Source organism: Calliopsis andreniformis, chromosome 3 (assembly GCF_051401765.1).
Source record: "Calliopsis andreniformis isolate RMS-2024a chromosome 3, iyCalAndr_principal, whole genome shotgun sequence".
Taxonomy (NCBI): Eukaryota; Metazoa; Arthropoda; class Insecta; order Hymenoptera; family Andrenidae; genus Calliopsis; species Calliopsis andreniformis.
The window spans coordinates 8,333,836-8,361,573 of NC_135064.1; the positions used below are offsets into that span (position 1 = coordinate 8,333,836).

The 27,738-nt window shown below is 31.4% G+C and overlaps 1 protein-coding gene across 3 annotated transcripts in view; it reads left to right on the forward strand.

The window, feature by feature from the left end:
• LOC143188772 (octopamine receptor beta-2R) overlaps positions 1 to 27,738 on the forward strand; it is a 122,588-nt gene that overhangs the window by 44,243 nt on the left and 50,607 nt on the right. For 2 of the 3 annotated variants that reach the window (XM_076393211.1, XM_076393209.1), the window contains exon 2: positions 11,945 to 12,007. The exons of the other annotated variant lie outside the window; for it this stretch is intronic. The gene's annotated coding sequence lies outside the window, so the exon portion shown is untranslated. The remainder of the gene's footprint in view (positions 1 to 11,944; positions 12,008 to 27,738) is intronic. 3 annotated transcript variants of the gene reach the window in all.

Sequence of the window (27,738 nt, forward strand, 5' to 3'; positions counted from 1 at the left end):
CTTTCCCAACACGATTTTCTCGAAATAGTCAGAGACAAAGGATAGTTTAGATCTAAAGGCAACTGTTATTTCTCAGAACAGCTGTTCTTATTAGATGCTACAATGCCAACAGCCGCTAACAAAAGGTGTATACGATCGAGGAACGCGTACTCGCGTAATTGATTCCGGTAATTAATCTGAACACCATGAGTCGAGCATGGAGAATGGCTGACGAGCAATTAACGGTATCGTGTCGGCTACGATCGGCCTTGATTGAAAAGTGATTTGTGTTGTACAACGCATTGTCCTGAGTTGGGGATTTTGCAATTTGATTGATAACAAGACAATGGTACGTATTGAGAATACAGTGGATTGTCTAGATGAGTTCAGAAGCTAGAAGAGATACGAAATGGCATTGATTTATTATGTTTAAGAACGTACTCTAAAGCAATAGTTGTAAAATTTATTAAAGAAACTGTGAAACAAATTTTTGAAGGGAAGACGGACAAAATTTGAAATAAAATATTACCGTATGTAGAATAGTATAATACAAGAGGGAAATTTAAAATAAAAATAAATAGAATAAAAATAAATCTGTCAATGAAAATTGACATTTTGAAAACTAGGATATTTGAAATATTACTAAAGTTTTTCCAAATAATTTGGAAGTATTTACATTTTGGAAATATAAAAGTTTAAAATGTTTGTCAACAAAAGAATTAAAAAATTTAGGAATTCAGAAATTCTGAAATTTGAGAGGGTCTAGATCTAAAAATATAGACTCCCCAACAATTTATCGTTCGACTACCGTTCTAACTTTTACTTATGGTTCAACTTCTTCGCTTTCATTAAACTTTCTATTTTTTAAACCAGGGTATTTGATTTCTTCAAAGTTCTCTATCATTTTAATCATTAACTTTTCAACATTTCTTCTAACGTATAGTACTTAGAAATAATATTCATACATTATGCACATGCAACTTTGAATATCAATAATTTTGTTTAAATTAATTTTATATAATTATACGTACTAAATTCTAACGCGTTTAATTAGCAAAAGATTAATATTTCAATAATCAATATCACTGAAAATAAAATGTGTGTAGTGAGTGTACATTTTTCCTTGGTGCAAACCATGTATATTCAAGACTTAAAAGTTTCTCATCTTCCATCATCTGTTGCAGAACATTACCATATCCGTCAAGAGCCATTCCATAATTAGAGAAAATTCTGCTCTCTTCCCATTACGTTTGGCAGAATGACACATAGTCTGGTACCAAGATTCAACAGACTATGTGCATATATATAGAACAAACTGGGTATTCCTCTCAAGTGAATAATAGCCAATCGAATAGTCACAAGTCATAATGAGACGAGCAGTTAGTTGTGGCGATGTTAGCGCCTCTTCAGCGTGAAGCGTTTCTGCGGTCTTTAAAGTTCGGATTAACCAGCTATTTTGTGGTCGACGCTTTCGTTGAACCTCTTTCGAAATTGATCGTTGTTTGTTTGAAATGATAACGAATCGTAGCGATGAATAATTGCTCGTGCTGAAAATAGCTAATACAATAGAGCATTGCATATCTGAATATCTTAATATTAGAACATCCTGCGATCGGAATGTTCTGGTACTCGAACAAAATGCTTCTCAGTAACAAATGCATTCCTTATGATAAATACGTAATATTTGTATGTAACATATACTTTATTCTCTTTGATTAAACGAATTTCGGTGAAAACGGTTTAATATGAAATTAGTATATGTTCGTAATTCTGTTGTTGGGTTCTAAGTTCAACAGTTTGGATGTACTAGAAGTGCAACAAAACAGCAGAAAAGTATTGTGTAAAAATGATACGAAAAACAATACAGAGATTCTATAAATAAGAAGTGTAATACTAGCAACAAGTAGTTATGTACACTGATTGCTATTAATATTCGAACGTTAGTCTAATTTTGATTTCTAATTCGAATAGGTCTTCTTACACACCATTATATAAATATTACATGAAGAAAAGAGGGATGCATGTTCTAAGTTTCCAAATTTACAGACTTCCGATATTTAAAATTATAAATGCTGAATTTCCTAAACTGACCAGTTTTGTAGTCTAAAATTTCAGAATTTTTATAATTGCATAATATCAAAATGTCTTTTCATGTATCTATTCCTATTTGCGGTTTCGAATTTCTGGCATTCTGTGCTTGAGCTCTGGGAATTCAATCAAAATAGTTTCACTTTGTTAGGTACGAGAAGGATTAAGCTTAATAATGGATAATATACCGAATTTTACTCCAAGCTAATATGGAAGCGAAATTTCACGTTTAAAAACTACTTTAATCTTAAGACAAATGGTTCGGTCAGTCAAAGTTAAATTAAACGCCTTCTGTTACTAAACGATGTTAGAATGATAAATCCTAGTATTCCAAAGCACCTCTAATTCGTCTCGATTGTCTCCAACTTTCCCTTTGCTGATTCTACGGACAATAGATCCATTTTCGAAACGAAGTGGTAATCGCTACAGAAATTAAGCGGGTCAGATCTACAATGGTCTGTTCGTGACTCTGCAAATTTAGTTATTGGACAAAGGAACAGTAACCGTTTTACAGGAGCTCTAAAGTTTCCTCCATTTCATCCGTTTTAGCTGATGTTCGCCAGCTACTGAGCATCAAAAATTACAAAATTTAGTAAAAAGCTGAAGTTATAATAGAATTCTGGATTTTGTTAAATTAATAAAAATTATGAAGGTGAAGATATCCTATTACATACACAGAATACTGAGGAACATCTGGCATAGACACGGTAAAGAGCAAAACTGTCTGTAAACGTTTCAAATCTGTTGAATTTCATTAAAAGATTCTCTAGACGTCCAAACTTTATTAATTGTTTTGTTGTTAAAGGTGTACTGATTCTAGTGCCTTATTCTATTAATTAATGCTCAACTATTAACAATATAATCAGCTTCATTATGAGCTGTCAGATCGTTAAAAGGAAGGAAATGAATTTTGGAGTTCGAGTTTCGAGTTCTGAATATTGCTACCAACTAACAGTGAGAATGGACCAATGCAAGGCACATTTGGTCTATAGGTTACGCAAAATCTCCGATTTAAAAGTAATTGTAATTAGTACGAACATTCTGTGGAATATACAGAATATTGAGAAATGTCTAGCTTCCCTTGAAACTAACAACGAAAAGTAGCTGCGAAACCGATAGTATCACAGCAGATATTCAAAAGCTGGAATAGTCACCAGGCACGGTGCTTCTGAAATCAAGCCGGAAGCTTGGCTTTTCCTCTCGTTCCCATGCAAATGCATCCTTCCGATGGACGGATCGCGTGTAAGCACGGTAGGAGTGGATTATTTGCACGTCACGAACCTGTCATCGTCGTTAATTGATTTTTCCTCCTGTATGTACCTACGAAGTTAAAATAGTAATGTGTCACCAGTGATGTAGAGTACTTTTGTTAAGGTGAGAGATATTTAATGTGACATCTTGAGTATTCCTGCATTTTTCGATGCTGTGTCGCTGCTCATTAGAAGGGACAAACAAATTTTTTGAAAATGTTTGGTGCATTTAAAATCTCTATCAAAAAATCTTAATTACTAGATACGAGATCCCCGTTGAAGCTCTCAACGCCCGCGACTTGGTGATACTGAAGAATATTATGAATCTGTTTCTCACTGAAGTTATTTTTATTAAGAACATTTTATTATTATTATCATATTTTATTGGGAACATTAGTTCAATTTATGACACAAGTTACTGACTAGCTTCGCAAATTTCTAGACAGACGAATCTCTAAAACTATAACACTAACCTTCCCTAACACATAAGTCATATATTAAGGATTGTTTAAGAACTGCATCTAGTATTTTACAAGTAGTATTAACAATCTGCATCGTGTTATCCTGTAAAAGTACATTTAAATTGGAACCGACAACTTGGAGCGTCTTCCTCGCGAGATATTTAACATTTTCCTTACATAATAATCTAATACAATCACAATTCAGTTTAGAATATTATCAACAAAATGTTGTGTCGGCGCAAAATGCAAGAATAGTAAGACGCCTTTTAGTATAATTGCATGGAGAACAATTATTTGGTCTTTGTTAGATTAGCCATATGCTTGAGTTGTCTCGCTCAACTGATTCAGTTCATTCATAACGCTTAACGTACTGGAACATCAAAGACTATAATGTACTATAATAACTATAATGTAGTACTACAAACTAGTAACAATGTTCCTCTTTAGAATCGTTGTAGTATCCAGGCGTAACACGCGGTCGACGACGTGTAAGAAATGACTCGTGCTCATCCGCTATTTACGATTTGGGCCACTCCTCTCTACATTGCAGTGTTGCAGTGTCTTTTTGTTGCAGTGTATTTTTGTTGCATTGTTTCTGTGAGGTTTCATAAAAATAAGATTTTTTTTTTTGGTATGAATTAACTCTTTACTTGATGTTGTGTATAAGCAAAACTATATTTTATCTAAAAATAAAATAAGTGATAAATATATTTTTTTATTAGAGTTCTCTATACGCAACTGAAATGCTATTAAACGAGAACTGAACAAAGGATTAAGTTAATTAAATATTACCGTTGAGCAATTAAATAATGTGATAAAAAACATTAAGGAAAGGATGAAAAAGTGATTGCAACGTAACAATAAAGTATTTGAATGTTTTTTGTAAATTTGCAGAAAACATGAAGTATCAAGGTATTAGATTTTCAATAATCTTACTCTGCATCTTTGTAGACTTAGTAAACAATGTTCGAAGATTACTTTCTAACTTCAATTGGAATAGAAGTATAGCTTCTTCCAGGTACTAGAATCAACATTTACTTTTACAGTTTCTGGTTCTATCAGATTATTATATCATATTTTGTATACAAAAAATTGAAAATGAAAATAATTTGAAAATACATTTCCTTGTGTCGAAATACTAATTTTTTCTGCGTTATAAGTTCAATCAGTTGCTAAAAAGAAAATATATATATATATATCTTCTTCTCTAAATCTTCTACATCTTCTAAAATAAATCTTCTTCTCTTCTTCTATATATATGTAAAGAGAAGCTAATAATATATTTTATAAATAATGATTAATAGTTAATACCTAATGAAATTGTATAAATATACATATTCGACAATTAAACAATTGATACCGTCATAAATTTAATAAAAATTGAAAATTATACTAACACGAAAGAGAAATTCTCAATACAAAGTAATAACTATTTAATGTTCAGCGATAATTTCAAATGGTTATTAGTTGTTCAAGATATTTTAAAGTGACACAGTATTGCAGGACAACGTTGTCGTGAAAGTGACCGCAACGTTCCTCTATCTCATGCTTGATCTATCAGAATCAATTGAAGGACGGGATGTAATTTGCTGATATGACCTGAACTGAATGAAATTCTGATTGCGTCCAACGGGACCCACTACTTCCTTTCTAGACAGCCAATGTTGCTAATACCCCGAAACTGTTTCTAATTCAGTTTTGTCTAATATAACATCCCCCTTTGATGTCACTGGAACTCCAGATAGACTTCCTGATTGATAATGTATACCCCGAGGAATATCGAGAACTGTTTAATACACGTGAATGTTAATCGTCAGAACGAGCAGCAAATTTGAAGCAAGGAAGATATGGAAATGGTTTGCCCCTTGACGAACTATTGGATTATACGTTATGTCTGTATTAGTCAATGGATTCCTAACGTTTATTTATTTGATAAATGGAAATGGGAGAAGTAAGATATTGAAGAGTTCTTAATTTAAGTAAATACTGTTCAATAGTTACAATGTCAATAAAATTTTTTTGTATGAATACTAAAATTCACAGTGACCCCTAGTGTTAGTCACGTGCTTAAAAATTGATTATTTGTGGATGCTACTTAGTATTATATATTTTTTATTGTAATAGAAACCATAAACTATTTTTAACATTTGACTATACGAATGTAATAAATATGAACAAATTCGCGAATTATTATATAATATTTTAATAGAATTCAGTGTACCTTCAAATTTCTAATATATGTACTGTTCATTTGAACAATCTTGAATGCAACTATACAACTGGTAGTAAGTAGAAAAAAATATGTACAATATCCTTATATTATAAGTCAGGTGCAATATGTACTAAATATTATATAGTGAAAGGTTATTTTCTTCATAACATGAGGCTAATTAAAATTTAATAATAAATTTTGGAAACCAAGTACATACTAAGAGAAAATGAATGGAAATCTACTGTCCTCGTTGTCAGCGTTATCTGATATGCGTTTGTATTCTTACAATATAAGATCATTATTTTTTCTATAATAGAAATTGGAGTAACTACAGAAGCTATAATTTTTATTTTCTAAATAAAAAAAATTAAGCATAGTTGAAGTAGTCAAAGTTCTACTGTAGATACTTACAATTAGGTATTTTTGCTTAGACACACACGTTATAAAATTTTTTAAATTCTCCTTGCCAAACAAGTAATAAATTGTAATGCACTGTAATGCACTATCTAAATTTTGCATTAATCGGCTAAGTGCAAATTATTTCATATCACGCATTATCCAGTGAATGGCCTGTTTTGTATCGGTATCTATCCGAAACATCAAGTACCTATAGATGACGCAGGTGGTATCGTTAATAACATAGTGTATGAAATTATATAAATTGACGAGCATAATGAGAGCCATTAAGGAAGCTTTTTCTTCCAATAGCAAAACTGCCTGGTTCTGCTTTCGACCAGTCACATATCATTCTTAAATGTGAAACAACGGACGCCAATCGATTGAATGCACTGCCAATGCAATGCCAATCGTCCATGATGCAGCAAGAATCCTTCAGCTGATTGTCGTTGTCTGGTCGGTGAAGTAGGTGTCTCCTAAGAGGGGAAAAATTTAATACCGTTCGTCTGGGGAATTTCATTGCGAACGAAAAGGAGAAATGAACAGGGGCTGAGAGGAGACGGCTCAGTGTCGAGGTCTGAGCTATTTCGCCCCCGGTTGAACAATAATCAACGCGATGTGTAATTGCGACGCAATTCTTTCGTTTATCGCTGGCCAGTCAGCGATTATTGATCACTCGAAGGTACTTTCATTTCATGCTCTCGAGAAAATGCCTGCATGTACAGTCGTGATAATTGCATGTCGGCAGGGAGCCTCCAGGACGTTTCTTTGCTGCAATATGAAGCTAGAGATCTGCACGTGTACTCAGAAGCGAGGATTTTGTCAAAGTCTCAGTGCTTTCTCAATGGCGCAGGCGAGAGGAACAGTGAAATTTATATTCATAAAAACGTTTTTTAGTCAGTCAAAGAACGCATAATAGAACAATTGAAGGTCTATCTTATTCTTCTAACTAATATAAGTCCATATTTATCAAAATTAAATTTTGTGTACCACATTATTGCTTTCTCTTTATTGTATTAACATAATAGGAATCTATTCCATTCACGTTATAAGTGAAGAAGATTGAATAAAATAAATTACTTCAAACACTATATTATAAAGTGATTGATCATATTTATTACGTTGCTTCGAAAAATAATAAAAAACTTAGGTCAGTTTGGCTGTCCAGTACTGTATACGACTGGCAAGTTAGTAAGTTGGTAGCTTGTAAGTAAGTCTACTCGGCCACAATCGTAGAGTCGGACTACATGAACTCATGTTATTTGGCCAAGTCAGTCAGATCTACTAATCGGTGCTTGTAGCGGCGACAAAGATGGAGTTAAGTGTCATTCGAATTATTAACTTATCAGTTGTATGCAGAACTGACTTGTGAATCAACCTAAAGTATCAAGGAATATTGATAAGATTAAAAAAAGGACCGTACAAATTTGACCTATTTCTTTCTTATTATGAAAACTAATCCAACTGTTACAATATATGCATTGTAGGAAATTCTGTTAAAGCTAACCCAAATTATTGCCCCAGTTACAATACTAAAAAAATACAGTATGCTATATCGAATTCATTGAGTGCTTTGCTAGAAGAATGTCGGTCTATGGGTGTTCTGAGCTTGCTGAAAGTTGTCGAACTTTATTGTCTGATATAGTTACGTGAGTGACCTAGTGATTACTTCACAAGAAGAAAACATGATCACTAATAATCTTGAAAGGTTCGTGTAATCTTACATATCTAATACAACAAATTATAAAAGGTTTCAGAGTATTAATCAAAGAAGCAAACAAATTGTCATTTGCTGACAATATTTTGCGACTGATAAATAAAAAATAAAGTTTTAGGATTATAATCAAGTTTGGATAGTAGCAATTCACATTCTGAAATTTTGAACAGAGCAGTGAAGGGGGTACCAATTTTTTTCAAAATTCTTCAACAAGCTCTAACATTCTTTTTCTTTTATTAAACAAATATTACATCTATAACGAACTTATTTTAGGCTAACCAGCAGACTTATTATAATCTAATGTATCATATGTGAAGGAGGGATTATATTGTTAAATACTTCTTAAGAAAATGTCTACTAAATCAAATCTAGTATAAGTTTAAAAGTTTTATGTAGGTATAGTGTTACCTTTAGGTCACCCTATTGCATGTTTCAAATTGTCTCGATATTAATTATAATAGTAGGTATATAACGTTAACCTTGAAGGGAACAATTATTGTTTATATTTAATCTGATTCTTCCGTGTTTTTTACATTTAAAATTGTAGCTGAGCTACAATACCCTACTTCTATTAACTGAATTTAAATACATTTAGTTTTACGATATGAAGAATGTTTTACACTGTTGGAGTATTCTATCCTGATATTTCACAGATTCATTTTAAATTATTTCATTTTACAGTGTCAGTAAAAAGAAATTAATATAATATAATTATTCGAATATATATAATTTTATTTCTAAATATAATTTGCACGTTGGTAGTAATAATTTATTTAAAAAAATGTCTTGATCAACAATTTTCTTGTAATATTACAGCACTTTTACTATTGTTGTTCTTATTGTCACTCGTACTATTACTTTTCGCTATCAGTCGTTGGTGTTTCGACGTAAATCCTACTTTACCTTGAAAAGAAGGTTCTATAGCATGTTCTACAAACCAAGGCAATATTCCCTCCGATATTCTTCAGAGATTTTCACAGTTTATAGATTGAAATGCACCCAACAAGCTACATGACTACTCACGAGGCATTGCTACGAACGTTGACAATAAATAACGTATAACCAGTCTAAGTTTAGAAACCTGTCAATGGAGCGTGCATCTTTAACCCAGACATACTATGCAGTGGTAATAATACCACCGATAGCATGGGTACTCGAGCTATTATTATTCATCAGGAAGATTCACTGATTATTGAAAGGGTACCAATTTTTCATTACCAAATTTTTATATACAGAGTTATAATCAGGAAATTTCATATTCAAAGCTCAGATATCAGATATTAGTATTCAAAGAAACTGAAAAAATTATCACTATCATGTTTAAAAGTAAATTTTGATTTTAATAATACAAATGATGTGACTTTTCCGTTCATCACATGTGTTAAATTTTAAATTCTTAATATTTAATAAGTTTACTATAAGTAAGTCTACTATACAATTGTTTTTATTGCATTAGTAGTTCTAATAGTAGTAAATATTTAAGACAATAATATTTAAATAAATAATATTCCTGGCCTTACTAAGAAAAACGTTTGCACTGCTTTATGGCCTAAGATTTATAAGCATTCTTTCTTTGATGCAGTAAAAAATACAATTGCTTCTGACAGTACCTTGAAGTTGCCGCAAGAGAGAATTATGTATTTTAATATTATGTTTGCCATTCTTATTTGTATTTTCATATTTTGTAATGCTCCTGCATAAAAGTTATTTATTTATTATATTAGGTAATATCTTTTACCTATAGATTCTTCTACTTATAACTGAATGAGTGCTACACACTTCAGACTAACCTTGAACAATTTTCTTTAATTACAATATAAACTTGGAACAGATAAACTGACTGTTAAAAATTCTTCAAATATTTCAAATCTCGTGTTACTTATCTCAAATAATAGAAAAGTTTTCTCCAGTCAGCCATTCATTTCGAAACGAAATATGTACCTATCCAATAGGAATTCTCACTTTCCCTCTAACAATAGCTTGTTTGTTTTGTAAGACTTTGTGCTTTTGAGAACCGTATTTGTCTAACAACGGTACGGCTGCTAGTAGAATCATCAAACGATTCAGCGGGAAACAGTTTACGCGGAAAATCAATTCGTGGACGAAACAATCGCTGTCTGCCCTGAATCGCCTTGAATATCGATTGCTTGTGAATTGACCTCACGGCATTGGCGAACGCGGCTGGATGCTTTGACTTGTGTAATTTCAGGGAGTAAGATCTTTTGAAGTAGGTCGTGTTCGAGAAACGAAAAGGGTGAAGTTTTAAAATATTTCGAATAATTTATAAATGTAGAATAAGTTTTCAAATATTGTTATTATTATTCTTGAAGGATAAATATGTGTCCCAGGTCAAATATAGAGCAAAATGATTCCGTTTGTGGTATATTAATGAAGATATTTGATGAAGTTGAGTAGAAATTATTTAAAGTATTAAGAGATGCCAGAAATGATGTTTCTTATAATTCTGTACTGCATATTAAAGAATTTAAATATTTCAATTTTATTTAACTAGTGGTATGTTCAATATTATCTTCTTAGAGTTCTATTACCTTTCACTTTACATAATTGTAGAGTCCTGGCTTCATACTCTTCAGTCGTAATATGAAACAGAAAACAATATTAGGATAATCTAATAAAAAGTAAGAAGTAGGTATTTAATATATTTGAGTGCTCTATAATCTATACTTAAAATTGTATGTTTATTCAATATTTGAAGTAATAAATTACTTGAGGTATTATGCTCAAACAATTTGAGAAAGATTTTATACTCAAGAAATTGTGTTACTTTAGATAGATATTTAAGGAGAAAACAAATAATTGAGATCCTTAAGCTTAAGCTAAAATAATTATGCTTTAAATGTGTTAGAAATAAGAGTACATAACGTGTGCATAGAAGTGGGATATACTTGTAACAATTAGTTTAGTGTTATCTCACTATGGACTCACAAATCTCTGAAAATATGTAGTTTCATTTCTACTCCCATAATCTCATGACTTTTAATTTGTAAAATCTTACACAATTTTTCAGCTTTCAATTTTTCAAAAAATTTCATATATTCTTGTGAAAATCTTCTTTAATACAAGGTTATAAATAACTTTCAAATTGGAATTTAAATTACTATTAAATAATAACAAAAAGGACCGATAAACGATGGAATGACATGACAGACCTGTTTTCAGAATTGATTTTCTTGAAATGAAGTCTCACTTTATTTCATACTTTTTATTTACATTTAGCCTCTCTTCAATTGTACTATGAAAGCATTAAACAGATGGAGATTAAAAAACAATGTCACATCATGTATGAATAATTAACGTTACCCCCCTTGCTCGAAAGGGGAGCATAATAATGTAATAAAAAATAATGTCGTTGCTTTTAGAGCTATCAAAAGGGACAATAGTATTAAAATATTGTGCCTTGGAGGAAGGCAATCCTGTATACACTGGCATTTACGTAGGAGGAGCTTTGTAGAGGGATTATAACAAATCATGATTGTTATCGCAATTTATATGCGTACAAAAATTCCAAAAACCTTGCTTTTTCACATTCTTTTGTGAAATGCAGAATATTCTTTGATTAACTTTGTTTCAAAGAAATAATGTAATCCAAAAGCTTATATGAAAATGATGTTTTAGCAAAGGGGAAAAACTTTATGGACAAATTTGTAACATAAAATAAGTGGTACTTATAAGGCTTGCAAAAAAAAAGAACAATTCGTAATAAAATCGATATAATCAATCAGGTTTAGACAGTATATATTATTAAAACTATTTTCTTTATAATAATTTTATTTTTTATGGACTATGTTCTTTAATTTACATTTAATTCCTTTTTTTGCAGGGTGCTCGAAGATTTCAACAAAGATTCCAAATGCTTCAGTTCTTCCATCGAATACATATTAAAGTAAGTGCATATTAGAGAATATTAAAGAAAGTATATTTACATATGACGAAAATAAAAATCTAGGTACAGTGTTTACTCTCTCTAAGTTCATCGCTGTCTTTATTCTTACTTTCCTTCATAAAATTAACGTCATTGTCTTTCAATATTAGTTTTCTGGTGGCGAGACGCGAGACTACAGTGAGTAAGGACTGTAATAGCAAAGAAAACATTCTAAATTATCTAGAAGCGCTAAAACGATTTAACTTCTTAATGTTAGTCAATTCTGATTAGAAAACCACTATTCAATTAATGATGGAATTGCAAAGATTTATTATACTAGTCAAGAGAGTATAGATACTATAAGATTCATAAAAATGTACTTTAAAAGACAATTGATGTACGAACTAACTCTATTTCTGTGAAAAACAGTCAGCGATTTCCATATGGGGATTTTCGCAATAACTAGATAACAGTTGAAAATGTGACTAAAAGAAGGTATACATCACAGTAGTCCCTAAAATTAATTAATATTCTGAATGTACTTGGATAATTTGTGAGTCGCTGTACATATATCATTGTTTTAATGCATCTCTAAAATTAATATATCGACACTTAAATTATTCTTAGTACTAGTAGCAATAGGGATCAATGCAACACTATCTTTGGAAAGTACACAAGAATTAGATGGGAAAAATTGGATGTTTCATTTGTTAAATGAAAAAAATGTCCAGTAATCCAATTCAACCGTTATTCCATTAAGATTCTGCAAAGTGACGTCGTACTTTTGGACTCCTCATCATAGATAGTAGATATCTTAGGTTACATTAATTAGACATAATCCTCTTGAATCTCCTGCATAACCTGCCCCAATCAATTAAGAAGAACGTGTGGGATTCAATGCGGACACGTCTCAAATGAAATGATATTCTAACTAGGTTTAAAGGGATTTATCGACGTTGTCCTCGAAGATTCTCGGTGTTGTTAATATCTTCGAACAGTCTCTAATTTAATCCTATCTTATGAAGTGTCTCACTTTGACATCGCTGGGGTCACAAACAATTTGATTGATTAATATCTACTGAGGAACATCGTGAACCATCTAGTGCATGTTAATACGAAAATCGTGTCCTTAGCAATTGTCATTAATGCTTTCTGAGACTCGTATTTTATTTGGTGAACGAATGAAGTTGAGGAAATGGAATTACAGAAAGTGTCGTCGCATAAATTTATGTTCTTCGATGGTTTAAACAGAATTTGTATTCCTGTAAATGCATATCAGCTTTCAACATTTGTAAGCGAAGCTGAGACAGGCTACTTAGTTAGCTTATGTTTCTTAGGGGATCTATTCGAAGGACTTAATGGCTCAACAAATGCCTATGTGTGCAAATAAGAATGGATATTTTGAGGTAATGATTCGAGACTCTCGCAGCTTAGCTTTATACAGTTGTCATTGTTGAGGTTTCCGCTTGCAAACCATTCGCTTCTGAAAGAAATTTATTAACACTTTGCCACTATCCCAGGTTACTTCATCAAAGATTCGAATGACACACTTATACTAGTTTGCGCCTTGTGGCGATCCACCATTTAATTGTAAGTGTACTGCTCACGTTCATGTTTATTGCTCACCAATAAAGAATCTGTCAGCTATGGATTAGTCAACTAGGAAAACAAATAGTGGATCACCACAGCCCACACAACAATATCACTGTCATTCATCATAAATATCATTCCAACCCTCAATAGAGCTAGCTGCGTTGTATGTGGAACGTTAGACATTTCTTCCAAAAGAACGGCTTATAACCGAGGCCTCAATAAAAAAAACTAATATTTTTAGTTGTGTTTCAGAAAATATTACAGATAGTAAAGTAAATGCTCCAGTATCTGACCATGTCCCGACATCTAAACACTAACGCTAATTTTATTTAATTTCAAGTTTAGATTTTAATGCATCCAATAAAAAAACAATAAATAGTATCAGAAAATAGTATATCCAGCTACTGGGACGCAATTCAGATGTCGGGATATGTATTTTTCGATAGTCCATATACTGGAACATTTGATGTCCTAAGCGTCCAGGTCTTGCGACATATATCTGAATACGATTCATTCTCGATATTGAAGGATTTACTGGAGTTATTCATGAGATACATGTAATATTCTGGCTACACTTGCTAGAAAAGCTAAATGGTATTCTCTTCTATCTCTTGAATAGAACAACGTATTTTGTAGGTTTACTTGAATCTAAATCTTCTTTTAAAATGTCTCTCCTACTTCAAATGCGTTTAGACTACTGTGTCTTGTTCCCAAATGTTTCTTAGGATTTTTGGTAGGTTTGAATTTTTGAACAAATTTCGAGTAAAAGATTGAATGATTCTTCTGATTGCTGAGTAAGACATACGTCAAACCTTTTGGAAGAGTGTTGAGGATATTAGTGACTAATTCTTTAGCTAAACATAATTTTAGTAACGAAACTACATTGAAACGTGCATTCTTAAACTTTATCTTATCCTATCTAAAAATACAGACTTCTTTAATAAAGACTTAAATGATCCTTGATGAAAGGGCATCTACTTTTTATTAATAAATAGATAGATACATACTTTTTTAATAAAACTACAAATATCGAAACTTTTGATAACAATTCAGCTACTTCATCTGTAACAAGCTAATTCTTTCATGACCCTGTTTTCTGGAATTCTAAAGCTTCGTAATCATTTCCATTTGACCTAAAAATTTATCTGTAAAAATAAAAATCTATGCAAAAATATATCTATAAAAATACATCAAAAAATAGTAAAGTTTCACCAATAAGAAAGAACTAAATGCTAAGTATATTTGTTAAGCATATTTACGCAAAAAATGTATCATAAACCTTAACAGTAGTCTAGACTTTTAGCTCGATAAAGTAGTCAACTTGACTATTAAAATCCACAACAGATGATGTGTATGTTGCTGACAGACATGTCAGCTAATTTCTTGTCAAAATTTACGATGCTTTATGCTATTGATGTTTGCTTGTCGGTTGACTGATTTATGGTCACAACAGTTTAGGTTTAGGTAATATACCGTGACTATGCTGGATACGGTTGGGAGATTAGATAGCTATCCGTTTCAGTGAACTGTTTAAACATGCATCGGTTGCTTTGAAGCTTAAACCTAGAACTACTGAACACGATACTTGACGAAGCGACTACATTTCGAAGTCTTGTATCATTTTCTTGTATAACATTCTGATGTACTACCGACTTATGTTTCATACAAGGAAGTCATTAATAAAACATATTGCAGTTTTGGACAAGCATCTAAAAATAAATTTTGTGCTAATTCAATATTTGTGGAATTTATAAGTATCGATTTTTTTGATCCTGACATTGTTGACATTTTTGTCCTAGTTCAATATAATTTGCTGAATCGCAAACGTCACAAGTTCCGCTCCCATTCAAATAAATCTAAAAATATGAGAAAACTTTATTGATTTAAATGTTTTGAAAATACTGGTTCTTAGTTGCTTGGACGCTTGTGGAAACTTTGGGAATATTCTTTAACAATAGCTAGCCTAAACTTCAACTGTAATGTAGTTTTGGTTTTTGCTAATTACCTTTTCTTACTAATAAAGGTCATAAGCAGTTATTTTAAAAAATCTTATTTATTATTTTTTACAGTTGTCTATTTGTAATAATCAGATATTTAACTGATAAATCTAATTGGGAAATAATTGATCTGTCACGATAACATTTTGAAATTTGCCTATATTCTTATGTTCATATAAACTTGATTGAAGTAATTATTTGTTATCATTACTTTCATTCTAAATGAAAAATGTCGAATTCTGCTCTCGAGACTCAGATAGAAACTCGAAGTTGTCTAAGCTATTCAGCCAGAATTTAGAATTCTTTTGACTTATAAATAACTATTGCAAATTAAAATCCACATTATGAACTAACACTTTCTCACATTGTATTGAACATTTTCATGCTCATAACCACTTTTTAAAACCTTTTCCACTGCATTCTTATTCAAAAAGCTATCATTTTCAAAACTAACTCAATTACTTGTGTCCTCCTGTTTAGCTACTTTTGGCTTCATATTGATCTATTGCAGAAATTTGGATTACATAAAAAAATTTCCTGTATTTATGCTGTAATCACAGTCAGTTCATCACATTGTTTGCCTAGAAAGGAATTCGTTAAGTACTTTGCACAAAAGAAAGTTGAACGCTATGTCCTCCAGCAGAAATAACGTCAAGTTTAATACAACCATGAAAATTACGAAATCGACGAAAGTAATAAGTTTGCGCTTCATCCAGCCGTGCCTTAAGCATTTCGATCGATATAAGTATGAGCGTTGGAAAACTTAGAAAGTTGGAAATGTTATTATAGTCCGAGCGATGTTTGAATATAGTTGGATCGATCTTTGGAACTTTTATTGCGCGTTATCTTCGTTTAATCGTTATGTTCACAAACAATCTCGGCTCGAAGAGAATTTCCATGAAATGGAAAACTTTCCCGATGGGTACTTCGCCTATCACGTTTTCATCTATATTAAAACTTAGAAACGTTGAATCCTTGAATTAATATATGCCGCCTAAAATTGAATATCTAATAGTTCAGGGACTCATACAGCGATGGCGAGACTATAATTCTCGTAAAAAAAGTATATATTCTGTGTCCAAGTACGATGAATGAACGAGAAATGAACTCTTATTAAATTTATTGAGAGAAACTGAGTATTGTTCGTAAACACAGTAGCAACTGTAGTAGAATTTCTGTGACAACTTCTGTAATTGAAACAGAAGCAAGTGGATGTTTGAGGTAGTACTGCATGAGATTCCAAGAGTAATCTTACAATTAGCATTGTCTTGTCTTGTCTCGAATTTCGAGATAATAACAAGGTAAGACTACTTTATACAATATATAAGACAATACAAGACAAAGTTGTTAATAATCTTGATCTAGACAATATTCTATATAATAATTCAAGTTTCTTTTTATTTCAAGAAGTATGTAAAATTATATATAAATATGTACCTAAAATTACGTATAAGAACATTTTTGTACCTAAAGTAATTATAAATAGTAAAGGTTGTTTCAATTTCTTGCGATTTGTTGAGAAACTATTACCTATTTTTATAACAGTTAATTTTCAATTATTAGATTTATATTGTTTTTGTATATAAACCCATGAATTATTTTAACCCTTAACTGTGGAAAATTATTATGACATTAATTATTCTACACTACAAAAAGTAGACATAATATATATTGCAAATTTGTATTAAAAAGTATATTACATTTACAGTAGTTAAGCGTTAATTGAATCCAATCTAGAACAAAGGTCTTGGTCCAATTGACTTTATGTAAATTAACACAGGACATGAATATATGTTAGATATAAAATATCTTGAATAATAAAATCTTATCCTTATTCATATGAAATGTGAGACCTGATATATTATTGTTTCTCATTTTAATTTCTTTTATGACGTTCTTCTTCTTTTCTCAATATTTTCATTTTTTTCACAGCAAAGATACGTTTGACGCGTAGGCAAGGCGATAGATGTGTTTCCTTCTTCGCTGTTGTTTCATGCAATTTTCTTCTTATGCTTTTATTACTACCTATCGTAGATTATATTATAATTTAAACAGTTAAATCAAAACATTACGTGACATTTATTCTAAAAAGATGTTGTTCTTAGCTCGATCTGCTTGCTACTTGTTTTACGCTAGATATGTTTACATATAATTGTAAAAAATAAATTATAAATTAAATAATATACTGTATTATTTTAACTAGTTTGCTATATTTTAAAATTAACATAACAAATATCAAGACAATACCAAGATATTGCAACATTTTTTCCATCAAGACCAAGACAATACATATATGAATATTCTCGCGAAATTAATACAATTGGTTCAAAAATGTATCTAGCTATTACAAAACGATAAAAGTAACTTCAGATATAATTGTCAGACTTCCTGCACGATCGATCCATAGTATCCTACTGGGGAAACGGATGAAGCGAAAAATCAAAGCCCCTTATTTGAAATCAAAACTTTTATATTTCCTTCTCTTACAACACAAAAATTGAATTTCTCACTCCAATAAGTTTGTTACACGAGAATTGAATAAAAATCTAAGTCCTTCGGCGTTCGAAAGTAAGTAACAATCGTAGCAGCTGGTTTGTGAGAACTCACGTCTCGCTCGGGGTAGAATGCAATAAACCAGAGAAGAGTGTCTGCATGACAGCACGAATGTTATTTAACGGACGGAAACATCGCGTATTTAATTTAATAAAGGCTGAGAAAGGACGAAGCGTTTGATTTCACGAAGGCTAGCTGAATTAATTATGCGGTGTTGAACGTTCACCGTTACGTGCAGAACTTTAATGAAAATCTGCTAACAAGAACAGGCTCGCCGTGCAAAAAGCTATGATCGAGGCGTAATTTTGCTGTATTATGTTTCGGAAAAAATTCAAATGAAGATGATTATAACGCCAGATAACTCATTTCGTATAATAAAAACGCGTAAAAATAAAGATAATGAAATTTTTGTTATGTTAAGTTAATTTTTGTTATTCACTTTTACAGTTACGCGACGAAGAATTTAAAAGTGATTGTCGTAATTATGAAAATTGTGTAAATTCGAATATGCAATAATAAAAATATTATTAGTTAACAAGTACTCAATTCACCAGCTTTTTGTCACAGCCTACCATCTGATATTACATTTCTCTGTTTAAAAAGAGAATAAAAAAATCAGAACGACGATGAAAATTCTCCTAAAATTCACTGTCATCGGTTGAAGAAAACTTCCTCAAGAAAAACATATTAATCACCCTAACAAAATACAAGTAAGACGCTATTTTGGTAAGACATGCAAAATCAAAACAGTAGCACCTCTTCGCAAGGAAAATCTCCTATTTTGTGAATGGTGCAAAGTTACGTTAATAATTAGACGCATTATCCTACGCTGTAGAAAATATATTACCTCCTATAGACAACAGTTCAATATAAAAACCACCTTAATGAACAATCTGGAGGACGCAAAATTACTACACGAGCTTTAACAGTACTTAAAATTGGAATACTATATTACATAGTAAACTATGAACCTTTTTTCCTATTCCTCTTTGTGTCACTAGTAACCCACATCAATAGTTGATGAAGTCATAAACAATTTTATCAAATCGCAGTCATACAAAAATTTTCTATTCCTACGTACTCTATAGAAGAAATCCAAATCTATTTACTTTGATTCTAATTCAATAATTACGATGAAACACATATTGCTCCATTGCATAAAGTATAATAATTATCGAAATACCTTAAAAGTTACATCTCTATTAAAAGACAATTTTCACAGAGAGAACATAAAAAACGTCACTAAGTTTTAAAACAATCCAAATTAATATACTAATAACAGATTGCGTGTTGAAAGTGGTTATTTCTGAACAAGAGAATATTGTAAATGATATAAAGAAATATTACAATACTCAAAATTTGTAAAATTAATCCACTATTTTTAAGACCAAATCTATTGTATCAATTTAATCACTAATAAACCGCTAGTAACCCACTAATTAATTTAATTAATTGTATATAATGTATCCAATTGATGAAAAAGGATCTATGGGAACAAGTTAGAAAATTAATCTAAGCTTATAAATTTTAACTTTTCTTAATTTTGTAATGTGAAACGTGTGGGTTTTGTAGAACTCTAGATTTCTGGTCCCAAACTTACTTCTTCATCAGAATCTTTTATGTTCTCAATTTCAAACTTTGAGATTCTGAAGCATGACAATTTAGATTCTAAGATGTCGAAATGTTCAATTTTACATTTTAGTCTCATTGCATCAGCATTTGAAACTTCAAAATTTATTCAAGCTTTAAATTTCTATTTCTGTAACTTTCATTACTCTTAGATTACACGATGAACTACTAATTTACAAGCTGACCTACTTTATCTTTCGATTTCATTAGAGATTTATAAATTTGGCACATAGAATTTCTTTTAAGAATCACATTTATAACACCTTTGATATCATACCACAAAAACTCCCTGTTAGCTATTGAAAATTTAGTAGGTCATCTGTTATCTATACTAACTATATTCTCCTATAAAATTATGACAGACTCACGAAGGCTATGCTGCACATCATTTATTGTTATCCTTTGAATCTCGAGACACTTATATTTATCGTAATTTATCTTATATTTATCGCAACGTTTTTCAAAGGCTGTAATTTTATTATATTAAATTGCATTATAAAATAATACTACAAAAAGTATTAATTTTAACATTTATTTGGGCTTTATGCCAAAATAACTCTTAATTCACCAGTTTCAAACTTTTGACCTACATTTCCTGATGAATACCGCACAATTCTATCATCAAACCTTTCTAATTACGTACCTGTATAAAAAAATTTAAAGGAAACCATAGTTTCACCTTCCATGAACAATTCAATTCTAATAAAAAAAAGTACCCACTTCAGATCCTTATTCATAGGTATACTTAAACTTTATACCCACGATAACGCTCGGTCCGACATTTTCACATACATTATGAAGAGACACTTTCATCGAATAAAAATTCATAACCACTGTTATCACATCACATAACGCTCATAATATGCTATTAATATGTCTTACATATGAAATATACCCACGATGACGATATTAAAATAAAAGCGTTCACTGTCTCTGAAGCTTGATAATATTTTTGACATAATATTTTTAAGCGAACTCTGAGGTAATATTTTACCGACAAGAAAGTAATGACATTTCTAAAATTTGCGAACACTTTGCCAATTTGCTCGACTATCTTCTTTAGTTAGACAGCATATCTCAGAAACTTATTGTTACAATCCCATAGAGCAACACGAAGGAAAAGGAATATAAGTTCATTAGCGATTTCATTTCTCGAACAGAATTAATCCAGTTAGCACGTGTAAGAATTCCCGCGGAACGACGTTTTCCGGTTTCACGGTCCTTCCGGTGGCTTCTTGCATAACCGACGGCACCGTCGCTCGGCTGCAGTGTCTCAAGGTTTTCGCGTTGAATCCATTTCCTGGACATCGGCGAGAATATTATGCTCCCGGCAGTCATTAAATCGACCACGGACACGTTTTCACGATGTGGAAAAAGGGGATGGTGCCACGACTCGATTCTCGAACTTGCACTTGGATATTCTTCGTCGTTGCATCTCATTGGAATCTGTTTGCTATTCAAAGCGCCTCTCCACTTCCCCCTGTCTTCAATCTTCTATGGTTATTTTAATTTTTTATTTTGGGAAATCCTTCAACTTTCGTTGCAATTCTACAATATTCATGTCGACCTTTCTTCCTTACTTTTAATAATGGTATTTTTCCTGATGCATCTTAAGTTTGCTGCTTCTGGTATGTGTTCCATGCTGTTCACGATGCTGTTGTACCTTATTACTTTTTCTTTGGTTATTCTTCCTACTTTTGAATAAGTTTCACTACCTAAGTTGTATTTATAGTTTGTTAGTTTCGTTAGTGCGATCAAGTAGTTAGGATAAGCCTAATGCACCTACCAATAATCGGTGATCGACGAAACAATTCTCCTTTTTCTATTTAATGAATAAGAAGACAATTGATATATAAAATTTATAATCGACCTTTAGACCTATAAAACTGTCGATCTTCGATTGTTGGTAGGTGTGTGCTTAGGCTAAACATACTACAAGTAATGACATGCAATACGAGCACTTGTAATATTTCCTAGAGTGAATGTTGATATATGAATAATAAATTGAACTCATTATTAGTCAAGCACGTTTAGGTAAACAGTTTACTTTACTTTTAATATTGTAATTGTAAGATGTAGCGGACGATAAGTATTTCAGTGAATGTTAATAGTGGAAATATTTCTTCCACTATGATAGTTTCACGTAACATTAAGATAAGTTTAAAAGTTTTCTGAATGCATGAATATTAACTAGAGGTATCCACTTAAGATTTACATAATTGATTCTAATATTTTCGTTGTGAACAACACTTATTTTGCGTTTTGTTCAGCCTGTTCTTGATTTACTTGACGTGTTAAGTAGATAGCGTGGGTTTTATGCACGCTATCTGGTATTTGGATAAATGTAATTACTAGCTTAAAAGTTTTAATCGGTACAAGTACAAGCAATTATTTAGCGATGTAGAATTGGAATTATAGGAAGTACTCATTTTCGAACGACAAATGAGTAATATTTATTAATCATAATCGAGTATAAAAAGAAGTGAGCGTATATTGCAGGAAGGTTTGTAAGAACTGAAGTCTGAATTACAAAATAATAACATATTAATAATATATTTGAGTTGCTTATACTTTTAATTTATATACTATCACAGACTTCTTTGTTTTTTGTTAATAATCGCGGTGGATCAGTATATCTTTCTAAATATCAACATATAGGCCTGTGCATTTTACACATTTGGACCCTAGTGCCAAAGTGTATTAAATCAATTTGTGTTTTATATGTGACTTAATATTCTTTGGCTCTAGGGTTCAGGTGTTGTTTTGAGATTACTTGAAAATGGCTAATTTTGGACTTGAACTGTTCTCCAAGTCATCATTCCAATTATATTTTACTATTTTTATATCGAAGACACTGTCAAAATAATTTTAATAATAAAAATGGTAGAATAAACTAATGATAATGATAAAATGCTTCCAAAATATTTTTTAAGTATAAAAAATAGCTTCATCATTTGCTTGTAAGATTCATTAGTTACAAAATTGTTAATTATTATTTTTTAACTGAAAGCGATTTTGATTTCAGTAGACAATATTAAGTAACTACCCTTAACCTAAACATGATTCACTTGCACTCATTACTTCAAGAAGTTTTGAATCGAGTTTAAAATAACAAACTTTCTCATATCAAAGTTTTCAAACTTTCAAATTTCCAATTTCTTGAATCCTCAAGTCTCCAAAGTACATGTTTCCAAATTTCAAGTGTCGATTAAAAAATCTGCTAACGCCTACACACTTCCCTTCCTTCTTTTCTATTTCTTATCTTTCAAGGTTTACGTACACATACATAATTAAGCAACTGTTCTACCCCCCTCTGTAAAAAACGACATTAATGAGTTTCAATAATTCAGTAAGTCTTTTCACTTTGTCTTACTAAGTAATATAACATTTTTTTTCTCTAACTTGACTATTCAATGCTGAATATTCAATCATGCATTCATGGACTTTTATGAGTTCCCAATGAACGATTTTTGTCAAATTCCTTCCGCATAGAAGAGCCATTAGTTCACTATTTCCAATTAAATGGTGACTGTTCATGTGCCAGTACGTTACCCGATATGTCAAAAAGTCCAACGCAGTCGAAAATCATTCGCCACGCCGTACAGTGGCTGCTGATGCACCGGAACGGGGTGCACGGCCTTATGCACCGCGCGCATTAGATCGATCGCAGCCCTAGAGAGGAAACTGCATTGCAGCAACTGAACACACGGCCGAATCTGAAATTTTCAATTTCAGTCTGTCTCGGTTACACCCTTTTCAAATATAGCCGTTTCATTACTGTTCAAATGCTCGTCGTATCGATCCGTCGTTGCAACATCAGGACACAACGTTATTTACAGGAATCACTGTTTATTAATGCATTCAATTAATTTCGCTCCACTCATGCATTCAATTGCGCCCATATTTTCAGCGTTAAGCGTCTGACAATATATTGCATGACTCTATACTTCGTCGACATTTAATTTAAATGAAGCTATTTTCATTCCATTTTACTATTGTAAGTATAAGCTTGAGGTTTTACAGTTTCGAAGTTGAGATTTATATAATTTTTTTCTGAAAAAATTTCGTTGCTTATTGTACTTCTTCGTTTTATATTTTAAAAGCTCACAGTTTTGAAAATTTGTCAACTTGAAATTGTCAAATGTATTAAATGGTAAAGTTATTTACTCGTAAGTCTAATTGATAAATTGTTACTTACGAATAAAAGTTAAAAGAAGTTGCATATTTACGTTTAGTGAACCTTTTCATTTTAAATAGGGGCCGTATAAAACATTTTCCAGGCATGTTACTTACAAATCAAAGTTAAAACGAAATTTGTATCCAGAACTTATATAAATTTCGCAAATATCCAGTTGAAGTATGATTGAAACAGAAAACTAAAATAAATGTTTTTGCTTTGAGTTTCTCTCGAAATAAATCCAGAGGATCCGACGAGAAGTCCTCGAGCAAATTAGCATTTTCGATGAAACGTCTTCTGGAAAAGTCAACAAACTTTTTCGACCCTGTTGCTTGAGCGAGAGTTATTCAACGTGAGGATCTTCATTAGAGGTTGTGCTGTGAAATATATGAAGAAGCTCGTATAGAGAGGCAGCGGAGAGATACTTTGATCATGGAAATACAAAATTAAAATAATTTCGCCAGAAAAGTGATCAGCAACGCAATCAGCGCAGTCTGCTTTAATATTTGCTTCATTAGTTTCGAGTGTCGCTGTTTGAGATCGTTCGATTTGCTTTTCATTAACCCCGTGGCGTGGTGGAATATTTGATTGCTAATTCACCAATATTTAATTGATATTATGTCTGGCATTCACAAATTTATGTTATTTGAATATTTTTTTTTTTAAATTTATTCGATACCAAATTTACCGCGTTTGGTTTGCCATATTTTGTAAACCTTATTTTCTTGAATTTTTATCTCCTCCACCTCTGAAACTTTTGGTAGTATCTAACTTCTTCAGGGAAAAGTTAAGTAACAAAAATTTTAAGTGTTTCATTTACTTATTCTTTCAGGAGATCAAATTTGATTATTTGTTTATAAAGTTAGAATTTACTGATTGTTTCTAATTTTTCTATACTGGGCGAATTGTTTAACTCTAGCTCCTTATATTGCTTGTTTCGCAAGCAAAAGTTTCATGGTATCAAAGGAAATAGTATCATTGTGATATTTATAGTTTTTTGTTGATTTGGTTATCTATTGAGACATGGTAGTTAACTTGAATTTTTAATCTTATAATTCAAAAGAATGTTGAATATTAATTAAAAAACTATTATGGTATATGGGTTTAAAAACGAGTAATTAGAGATTAATAAATTGAAAAGTCGTGAATCTTTTACATAGATATTACGATTAATCACTCGTTTAGTTTCGATTTGGTCCAGTCATACTCGACATAAGATCACAAAATCAGCTAGGAAGTACGGTATAGAACAGCAAAACGTTAATCATCATATCCACACTAGTTGAGGATGAAATATTGTAATTGGCAAATTCGACATATTTTTAAATTGGTTACCTAATTAATTCTGTACTGAATCACAGCTTTTATATTTACAACATTTTTGGTTGTCTTTGCATAGTACTTGTAATTTCCTCAAGCTCAATTTTCAGAATAGAACGAAAATAGTGAACTACATACCGCGCCTCATTAAATTTTAATTAACATATATTTCATAACGCAGTAATTAAGTAAGAAATTTGTGTTTCTGTATTTTCAAGAATCGTATGCTGTTGACTTGTATATAAGTCTTGTCGCCGCCGCGGCTGCCTAGTATGTGTGAACATTAAAAATATTTTCTTTAAACATTTTCCAAAAACTGCTTCATGCATCAACTTCGACTTCATTACGTAGACACTAATATATGCAGTTTGATACCCTTTCTTCTACCGTAACTAATGAAGTAACTTGACCCTCCATTTACACGGTGAAAGCGTACCAGGTAAAAGAAAGTCGTGTAAAAAATGAAATGCAAATATTAATTGACAAGGATATATAAAGCTTGTTTCAAAGAAGGAGCTATACAAAAATAATTTCAAACATACAAGTGCATTCACTAAAGCATTTTATTTAATTATTATATTGCACGCAAAGGAAAGAAAATTAATAAATTAAAAAATCGTGTAACTTTGAACAAATCGTTTTAAAAAGCCGTGTAACCATGAGTAAATCGAGTTAAAGGAAACCATGTAACTGTAAAACTGTGTAAAAAAGTAAAGTGTAAAAGGAAAGTTAGGTGTAGTTCACAAAGCTGTATGTTATTATGTTCGACAAAATCAGTTTAAGATTCGTTCAGAGCAATCCAAAAGTACAAAGAAATCGAACCTCCCTCGAACAAAACGAGTTTACTAGCTTGCAGAATCGCAAAAAGTATGAGATTAATTTACCAGATAGTCTTGAGCGAACCTTGAACTGCAACGTTCTATTCAATTGCTCGACGAAATACACATACTTGTTTGTCGAGGTTATTGATTGCTCGAGAAGTTGTGCGATTGTTTATCACGGACATCCGTTTAACGACACTCTGGCCACGGCAGAAAGAAAGTGAAAAAGTTTTAGTAGACGGAGTTCCTAAGTTCTTTCATCGAGATATTCTGAGTGACGACAGTCTCTTTCTAGAGCAACTCCCATGGCAAAAAGTCCGCAGACTTCCGTCCGATCGTTACGAGCTTATCGTTCCAAATGCGACAGTTTGCGCGGGAAGTTGCAAGCGGCGTGAGACATAGTGGTCAGTTTAAACGATCTAGGTGGAAATATTTATTAACTCTCGGAAGGCGAATGGTTTTCGACGGTTGCGGGAGAGGAATGGAGGTTTCATTCTGACTCATAATGGAATTTTTATTGCAGAGTAGTTTCAGGCGGTAATTACATATAACAACCTATTTTGAACACCAAATAGCTTATTTCTTTTTAGGTTTCTGTACACTTGATATATGAAATAAGTACATTTTTGTATGATTTTTACAAATAAATTTATTATACTTCTGACATGTTGTACTGTATTTAGGGTCAAAGTGTTCCTGAATTCGTCGTATGAGGGCTAAAAACATATTTATGGATTCCTTTTTTTTTATTTTATTTTTGTATACTATTAGGTATAGTTTTAATAAAGAAGCTCGTAGTTATAGAAATAAATGAAGAAAATAAAATAGGTAAGATGAAAATAGAATAAGGCATGGATAATATAAGCCCTAACATCTAATAACTTTAAATTGTAAAGAGTATATACAGGTAGTGACTGGAAAATTTAAAGTGAGTTATAAAAATATATACACGTTTAGTATTGGGGTAGTAGCATTAGGTGCAGAAGTACCTATTATGTTAGTAAAGATTGTATATGAAGATATTACTAGAATATTGCATATGAAGATAATACTTCTATGTAAAACACACAATGTCTTATAATAAGAAATTAGTTTGAAGAAAGATAATAATTTGAATCCAGAAGGTTAATATTCCAATAGCTAAACAGGTTCTACACTCACTCTATAATATTTGGAGCATTTACTCGTTTTCAAATTTGTTCTATTTCCGTTTCTAATTGTGTAGCGTTATGCTTTAAAACTTATCTTGCTGCCAGATTATCTCTCGTCATATTTAAAAAAACATCCAATTAAATTTTAAATCTCTTTATTTTTCATTTGATGAATTGTTTATATTAAGGTAATTGAGAACGAAGGATACATTTTCATATTTTTATGTCTACTAACCTTGAAAATATAGATGAAAGCTGTAGATCTGGAACATCGTATTAAGCTGTAGTGAAACTAGTTCATCAATGTTTACAAGTTATTAAAGGATGATCATGGAATAAAATAGAAATATATATTTGACTAAGCAAATTATTCGTTTTAAGATCAAATTTTATAAATCATTTTATAGTCACAGCCTAAATTATTCTTTATATAAAATTCCATGAGCATGGGTCATCCAGTTTAGTACTATTCAAGAACCAATATTACATACACGCAACATCATCAAAAATA